The sequence below is a fragment of the Uloborus diversus genome, chromosome 10, assembly GCF_026930045.1.
Source record: "Uloborus diversus isolate 005 chromosome 10, Udiv.v.3.1, whole genome shotgun sequence".
NCBI classification, from domain to species: Eukaryota; Metazoa; Arthropoda; class Arachnida; order Araneae; family Uloboridae; genus Uloborus; species Uloborus diversus.
The window spans coordinates 45,443,460-45,452,849 of NC_072740.1; the positions used below are offsets into that span (position 1 = coordinate 45,443,460).

Consider the following 9,390-nt stretch of genomic DNA (forward strand, 5'->3'; position numbering starts at 1 on the left):
ACAAAGGAGGACAAAATCAACATCAATGACATATAACTGAAAACTTTCACATCGAAAATATCGAGTAATTTCTTGACAATGGCAAATGTGCTTGATATTTGTCAGTGAAAATAGATTACGTCTGATCACTTGTATTACCTCCATTACACAGATCATGGAATCCATCACTGATCATAGATGTGTTCAGACGCCGCAGAAATTTTTGGACCAGTCACAAATGACTTCTACAGGCCCCCTCCTTAATGTTTACCCCTACGTCCCTACAGATATTTGACTATTCATTTTAACTGTCGGCCTTCTGGCTCGAGCCAATAGGTGTACCGCGCCCCTCCCCCCCCTTTTCACGAAGGTGGATGTATTAATGCTCTATAAAGAACTAGAGAAATATAATTGATGACTGCCAAAAGACTATCACAACCAGCTCTTTTTATTAAAATTAAGTTAATTCATGTGTTTTCTTTATACACCATTTCCCTCTCCAGGAAACTTTTCAAAAATGGATAGAAAATTCTACATTTTGACGCTTTATAGGGGAAATAGGACTGCTTAAATATCAGGGAAAAATATGCAAACAAAAACTCTAAAAGTTATGCATTCTTTTGAAAATTAAAATAAAAATCGCTTGTGGTTTGACAAATTGTTGACATTAATCTACAGATAAAAAGAGCAAGGAAAGAAAAGATAACGTATCATCACTTGCTCACATCTTTTGGCATATAGTTTTTGATCCTCTTCCCAACCCACAAATGCAACACTGAATTAAAAATAAAATTATCAATAGTAAAAAATATGGTAAAGTACTTTTAAAGAAATGCTGTCAGGATTTAGAAAATGAACTCAAGAATGGCTATTCGGATGATTAATGGTTCTATAAACTCTCGCTTTTCAAGGAGTTTCAATGACTTTATCAAGGACTCAAGGAAAATCCAAATTGTTTATGGATCTTCATTTGCACTTTTCAGTTACTAAAAATTATTTAAAACTTGGCTGTATAGTTTTACAGAATTGTTTTGTGTAAAGATATAGCTGAAATTTCTTGTAACAATTTGTTTTTCAACCAAATACTGCAGGAAAAGAACAGAAATAGTGTAATAATTTGTACTTAAAGTGTTAGAAACACAAGCAATAACAAAAAAAACTTCCAAAATTCTGAATTTGGGATTAAATAAGTCGCAAACGATGAAACATGCGAGTCACAAGAATTTTTTCAAGCAATTGTGTGTCAGAAAACCAAGGACCATGAGCTGCCATCCTCCCAAGGATTTTGGTGCACCCACCGATATGTTACGGAGCAACGGTTCATGAGATAAGGGGACTAAAACTGCACAGCATACTCCAAATGGGATCTTATTAACCTCCTATATAAAGGCAGCGGTGGCACTAGGCGTCGGCCTCGCACAGATAGGGCCTCGCAAAATTCTCAGAAGTTTTAAGAAATTTCCATGTTTTCAATTGAAGCTCTTATTAAATACAACAGACACAAATGTAATCAAAATAGTGCCTGCAGGGTAGACTGCACAAAGCCAACCTTAGCAAATGCGAGGCCCAATTCTGTCGGGGCCCTAATTAAAATTATTCAATAGCTACAGCTTATTAATCAGCCAACTCTATTCCCCCACCCCCGTCCTATTTTTCTTTTTTCTCTTGTTTCCTACTTTCGTCTAAAAATAAGAAAATATTCCAAATGCTGCTCCTCCGAACTCCCCGCCACCCTCCATACACACACCAAAAGCATTATGGAGCATATGAAATTTCGTTTCCAGGTCTTTAATTTCGCGATATTTCCAGCTTAAAGCCCCCAAGTACTCAACATCAAAAATCGCTTAAAATTGCTTTTTTGTAGCTTGAATTTCAAAAATTACAGAGCCTAATATTACAAAATATGGCCTTACGATCGCATTTTGAAGGCTTGAATTTCGGAAAATATTCGGGCAAGGGTACCCATACCACCTTTCTTTTATATTGTAAGCAATTGAGTTTTTTAAACTACATTAACAAAAAGTTTAAGCGGAATGGCTCCTGAATATAAAATATTGCTTAAGTTTCATGTAGTGCTTATCTTATTCAACTATAAGAAACTAGCAGATTTTTCTAGCAAAAAAAGGCAATGAATCCAACGCTGGGATCGGAATGCTAGAAATGTTGGGAGTCTACTCTGACTAGTTAGAAATTAAAATGTCATATGGGATAGAGAAAGGACAAAGCCTAATGTTAGGACTTGCAAAAAAAAAACTAACAGCACAAAAACTTTAAAAAACATCTTATGTGTCATAAACCAGATATAGACATTGACCAGGCAATAAAACTATTTTTAAAAAATAGAGTTCCAGTGCAACAGTAAACTAAATGCTGCATTAGTGCGGGTTCTGAGTTTTATGTCAACTAGTCCAAGAGCCTCCGTGTTTCGTAATAGTGACTGGTGCACATTATATTTGTCATGATTGCAAAGTCGTCCAAGTTTCAATTTTATATCGAAATGTCTCTGGGGGTAATGGATCAGAGGTTGGTTGGCTCTTGGTTTGGATCAAAAACCAGAGTAGTCATCAGAGACTGATCTAACCATTTAAACCATATGCAGTGGTAATTACAAGGAGCACTAAAGATTAGAGTATAGTGTACTGCTGAATAAATATGATTCTGAATTTGTATGACGAAGTAATATCGATCATAAGTTAAACTCACACAATAACTATTGGTGGGTATTTTTGTGCCACCACCGTAATTTAAAGGAGTTACTTTGTTTTCCATTACATTTCCTACATGGTTCAAAGTTACCCTTAATGGCAGAACGCCACAGGACATTTCAATAATTTAATTTGAATGTTTTTCACAACTAATATCATATTTTTGGATACATGTACAATATTTTAGAAATTTTTTTTCACTTTTATGAAAGTGAAACATCAAAATATGAGAGAAGCAGTTAAAAAGAGAGAAATTATGGATCAAAGTTACCTCAAATGACTATCTGAACTCTGATATTCATGTTACAAAATATTACTTCACAAATGTATCAGTTTTGAATTCCAAGAACTAACGCACTAGCTTTGTAATGAGATTTTTAACTGTTGTATTAAAGAGCTGAAGCCTTAATTATCTGTATACTTATTTAGTCCCGCCAAGTCAGTTGGCCAAACGTAGGGATTGCAATCAGGGTTGGCAAAAACCCGGGTTTTTTTTAAAAAAGCCCTTGGACCCAGGGTTTTTTTTTCAAAAAAACCAACTAAAGCTGGGTTTTTTAAAAGAAATGTGGGTTTTTTTGTCTTTTTTTAGGAAAAATATGGGGTACTTGTAGCATATTGTAGCCTAAGTGTAGGAACAAAGCACAAAAATTGTCTTGAGGTAAAAAAAAGCTGGAAAATTCCGTGTTTTCTTAAGAAAGGTATGAAAGACGACAAAACCCAAGAATGGTGAAGTTTCAGATTTTTTAGTTTCCATGATTACCAACAGTTAAGGTAAAGTTACTTCTCGAGTGATAAAATCTTTTGTTTGTTTTTAATTACAACATTTTTTTTTTTTTTTGCATTTTACTTTATTGTATTTCATTTTGTTATGCAAAACTACTGTAGAACCTCAAGTATTTTAAATCTCTTTTTACTGAATTCCAGTTTAATCAACACATTTCTTTGAATTTTATGCTGCCTAATTTTCTATTTCTTTGTACAGAGTAAGAATTATTAAACTTTTTCGTAAGATAATGAAAATACTGTACATTCTATTCTGTTTTCTTTCTAGATTTAGCTAGAGTACTTTCCTCTGCAGGGCCGATCCTAGCAGGTGTGCAGAGTGTGCACTGCACAAGGGCGGCCAAAGCAAGGGGCGGCCGGAAGCCGCATCATGTAGTTCTTATAAGCAAGAAAAATTCCTCAAGAATTTCTCACAAGATAACTTATAATTAGTCGAATAAATATGCTGACTTTTAAATGTTCAATTATCAAAGTAAGTGTCGATTTCCCGACAATATAGCATAGTTTAAGAAAAATAGAATGTTTGGGAACATTGTGTTGGTTCATTATCCATTAATATTTTCTCTTTACACACAATGCTCCATTTGGTTGCAAAATTTGACAGAACCGGTAATCAGGCATGGATACAGGGGAGTTTGGAAATGGCCCCCTCATGAAGCATGAAGGGGTGTCTTCTAAAAGGAGCACGCACCGAGGGCGACCACTAATGTTTACCCCCCAAGCTTTTATAGATCTAAACAATGAAGACATGTTTTATTTATTTAAAAAAAAAAGCTATACTGATTAGATACTCTCGCAAGCATTTCAAACAACAAATTCTGTGTTCAACAATCGTGGATGCGTGGAAAGAAAGTGGAAAATTGCAACAACTTTGAGAGTCAAACATATCTGAATGACGAACTAAAATTTTGTAATTCCCCCCCCCCCCCTTTACGGAATTTTTTTCTAATTATAATCCCGAATGAACTGCCCGGTTTCAGATCAGGTAGGAGGACAGGGCCCTTGCTCCGGGAAGCAAATTTAAACGAAGCTCCAAAAGGATGTCATGACCCCCTTAACGAGACTAAAGAAGGCTTAAAATTGCGTTTCTAGGACTTAAATTTCGGAAAATTTCGCTGGTTGAACCACTAATCTTAAGTCTCTGATTCACAATTAAAATTATTTATTAAGTCTTTGATTCACCCCTTCCACCTTAACTTATTCAAACATAGCCTAAAAATGTTGGCTCCAAAATTCAAAATGTGTTTTTAGAGGAAAGCCCTTCCTACTGTCCTCAAAAATTGCTTAATGACATTTTTCGGATTTTTTTTTCGAAATTTTTGCGATGCACTTTTTGCGATTACTACCAAAGACAGTACCAATTAGCATCTTTAGAGAGGCCCCCTAATCCCTCCCCCTCTCACTTAATTTATTGAAAAACAAACTAAAGTTGAGTTTTTCAAACACCAGTTTCAAGAACTTTCGAGGAAGGACCCCGGATTCCCCTTTTCTCCAATGCAATCACTATACCACAAAACTTCGTTTTTAGACGGTTCCGTGGAGCCAAAGAACCCTTCCGGCCTAAACTAGCCTGAAATTGACTTCAGTTTCAAAAAACAGTTCGTGAGGGCACACTTGAAGCCCCGCCCGCTCTTAGTCCCATCGTTATCAAACAATGCCTAAAATACGGTTTTGGGACTTCAATTTCTAAAAAATTCCGGAGGAGAACTGCTTGGCTTATGTAACTTTCTACCACGCTAGGGCATACCCATCAGTCATCGAGGTAAGGTAGACAAAAGGTCTATAGTTGTGTTTTTCTGATATTAATATCGAAAAACATCCGTTAAGATCCGCCGAAGCTTCCCAGTTTCGTTAACGTCACCAAAGATAGTATAAAATTGCGCTTTTAGACACATCCGCCTGGGAGCCACAAAATCCTTCCTTCTAAAAAATAGCCTATAATGGATTTTAGTTCTGAAAAATATTTCGGTTCGGAATACTTTCAAGTTTCTCCTATTGTTTTCAAATATAAGCCAAAAATGGGTTTTTGAAACAATAGTGCCGAGAAAATACCGGAGGAAAGTCGCTAAATCCCATACTGTCACCAAAGCCAGCCTAAATTTGCGAACTTCAATTTCGAAAACTTTCGGTGGGGGACGATTGAATATCCCTCCCTCTAGCAACGTCAACAAAGGTAATCCAAAATTGCTTGTTTAAAACTTCAGTTTCGGAAAATTTTTGGGAAGAGCGCCGATAATTCCTACGCTATGGTCACAAAAATAGCTTCAAACTGATTTCAATTTTGAAAGAATTTTAGGAGAAAACTGCAACATTACTATCACCTGAAGTCTAGAAAAAGTTCCTAAAATTGCGATATTTGACGTCAATTTCGAAAATTTCTCCATTCACCTTGAATATATTCTTCTGTCCTTGCAACCGAACACAACCAAAGATTAACTAAAACTATTTTTCATACGCCAATTTCTATAATTTTCTCGGAGCAATTCCCCCCCCCCCCCCCCCCCCCCCCCGCTACCCCCTCCTCCTTCCTTCCTCTGATGTCACCGAAGACAGACTGTAAAATGCGTTTTTAAGACTAGTAAGTTTTGGTATCTATTACTTTCTTAGAAGATATAAATTGTACCTAAGGAGTTTCTTATTAAAAAACTTGTCTTCCTTTTTATAAGTTCATCATTCTTCTGTTTTTTTTCCTTTCTTTTTAAATTAGAACTTAGTACAGAAATTTGAAGAAAGATTTATATAGACGTTAAAGATTAGTCAAAATATGCAAATTACTCTTGAGGGCGGCACATCAGGTCTTTGCACACGGGCGGCCGACACCCTAGGATCGGCCCTGTTCCTCTGTACAATCTACAAATGTTGAGAAAATCAGATGTGACAGGACTTAGTCAAGATAATTTGAGTTATTTATTGACCAGTTAAAGAAAAAAGTTAAATATATTTATTTAAAATCTTGAAGTATTTTTTTAATGCCGTTAAGAGTTAAGAAATACTATTAAAGTTCAAAATTCATTTTTTATGTCCATTGTGTGTGGTAAGAACAAATAAAAAAGAAGTTTAAATTGTGTAAGTATTTAAATTAATAAATTTTTTTAAAAACTTCTACAAAAATTTTAAAAAACCCAAAAGTGGGCTAAATAATGGGTTTTTTTAAATGGGTTTTTTCAAAAAAACCCATTGGGTCCAATCCGGCCAACCCTGATTGCAATACAGGACCAAAAATGTAATACTGGTATTCGGTATTTTTAAAATGTGTTACCGGAATACTGGTATTAATACCGGTATTTGAATTTTTTTTTAATGCTTAGAAACATATTGCTTTATTGCCACATTTCCTTATTTTGTATTGTGAACAAATATAAAATGAATGAAGAAATATCATAATAAAAAATCAATAGTGGAAAAAAATGAGTTAAATTGGAAACTTTTAAATTAAAAACAATTTTATCATTTTCAGTTAATACTGAAAATACCGTTACCTCAGCTAATACCAATATTACCAAATTGCAAAATAGCACGAAATACCGATGTTTGGTATACCGGTATTGCAATCACTAGCCAAACGTTTACCTCAAAAAATTGTTGATTATTTATATTGTCACTAAAGCAAATCTAATATAGTAAAACTCCTTCTAATAAACACCCCTATGACATGACATGAAACCCTGAAGTCCTCTGCACATACCAATTTGACGGTTTATCTGTTTTAGATGTTGGAGAGTTCCCTCGACAAATGGGACTTCAGAGACAGGACACCCCTCCTATGCGGATAATATGTAATTCCCCCCGATTCTAAGGCAAATAAAATTATTACATGCCTGCCCTGTGGATACCCCTCTATTGCAGACAAAAATTTTGTCCTGTTATTGTCTGCAAGAGGGGTTTTACAGTAGAGGTTTTTTTAGAGCAATGAGCAATTTTTATCTGAAATACTTTGTAATACTTCAAAAAACAAAACTAATGTATATTAAAATTAAAAAAAAAATTTAGTTCAGAAAGTTTTATTAATGGCTAGGCTCTGCTAGTGCGTTAGTTCTTGAAATGTTTATGCTAAAACTTTATTCGAAAAAATTGACAGCACGAATATCTACAGGGAAGATCAAGCTCCCTCTGCCCCCTTTTATAGGTGCCCATGGTGAACAAAAATGAAAACAATGTACGTCTCATAAATTCTGTCGTATCCATTATATTATATGCCTGGGACCAGAGCTTTTGCGTTATACAGGTCTTGACGTTATATAAATCATTTCAAATTTTGAAAAAAAAAATATTCAGAATATATCAAAGAATCAATTTTAACTGCAATTAACATTAAAGCACCACTTGTACAATGTAATATATATATTGTTATACACAAATAAATGTTTTACAAATAAAAGAAACTGAATTATTTCGCACTTTTGCTGGCTTTATGGTTTTACTAACAGAAGTATTTTCAAGGGTGATTAGTATTTGTTTTTTTTTTTTTTTTTAACTTTGAGTAATAATTATTTAAGAACTTTGAATTAAGATGGTAAGATGAAAATTTTTAACTATTTAATTTCCCTAACAAATTTAATGTTTGCAGCGGAAAAGAGGGCTTTTTTAAACTGCAAAACTTATTGTTTACATCTGTAAAGCTGTGTGGTTTATAGCATTGCCCCATATTTTTATGTCACACTTTTTTTTTTTTTTTTTTTGAAAAATAATTTAAAACAAAAAAAAGAGCCACAGAGATAAATTTACAAACAAAAAAAAAACATATATTTTTATGTAATAAAGAATAAACACTTACTCATTTGTAACAGGATCTTGAATATGGTCATCGTCAGCAGGTTCCACACGAATCCTTTTTAATGGCCTCCGTTCAGGTTTTTTAATTGCATAGCTGAATATCGTCGGAATAGATCCTTTTTTTAATTGCCTCCTATTTGTAAAGGGTTGAAACTCAAAACAATCTGTTTCAAAGTGGTCCATGCACAATCTGGAACTTTCATTTGGTACAAAGTTAAGCCTCTTGATTTGATTTTCCCAAGCTTTTAAAAGAGTGGAATCTTTAAGAGGAAACCGGAAAAAAGACTTTCCTTTACATTCAGGCTTTGATTGGTTATTGCTGCATCCAAAAGCAGCACAATGTTTCCCCATTTTAAAATTTAAAAAGGAATTCGCTATACGGAATATCACCTTCTTGCACTTGGTAAACGAACGATCCTAAAGGTAAACAAGTCCATCACGTGACCCGTGACGTCACTTGCATTGACTCCATTGTTTCTTGTAGACCTCAAAAATTTAAAAGCAGTGTCCATCACTCCATGTGCTTTGGCACTTAATTTCCCTGCCTCGCAAAAGTATGGCGCGTGCTCAACAACTGCTGCCAGTTTGGCATTTTTCTTAATAAAGTTACCAGCATTTCAACTAGGACGTTGCTACTCCTCCTCGAAAATAAGCAGCTATGATTGGCTAACGTAGTCTACTCCAGTAGGGACTACTTATTGGCAAAATAATCGCTCATTTTGGCGAAAAACTTCTAATTCTACAGGAAATAAATTACATGACGAATTATACAGTTGAGTAATATTGTCGGTTGCCATTTTTTTCTTGCGTGCAGAGAAATACGCTCAGAATCAATGTTACAAAAGCTTTGAGGCTTTGTCGTAAGCGAAAGCAATTTAAATGTTTCCTTTTTGATTATTCTTTAAGAAATGCTGATGTGTATGAGAATTTTGAGGGATCCTTATTGCGATGAGGACTTCCCTTGAATTTGCTTTTTTCCTTTTTTTTTTTGTGTGTGTGTGTGGTGGGGGGGGGGGGGGGGGGGGGGGGAGAATGCACTAGTACTAGAGTTCTCATTAGTTTTCGAACTAGTATTATCGAGTCCCTACAGAGATTTTTAGAGGGCGGAAATGGTTAAGAGGAATGTATTGGAAAGGCCTTAATACTCTAA

General features: G+C 34.8%; 1 long non-coding RNA gene across 1 annotated transcript in view; it reads right to left on the reverse strand.

Moving 5' to 3' along the window:
- The window catches only part of LOC129231841 (uncharacterized), a 57,526-nt gene extending 48,879 nt beyond the window's left edge, over window positions 1-8,647 (reverse strand). The window contains exon 1 of the long non-coding RNA XR_008581304.1: window positions 8,242-8,647. This is a non-coding gene — a long non-coding RNA (uncharacterized LOC129231841). The remainder of the gene's footprint in view (window positions 1-8,241) is intronic.
- Window positions 8,648-9,390: the final 743 nt, after the last annotated feature.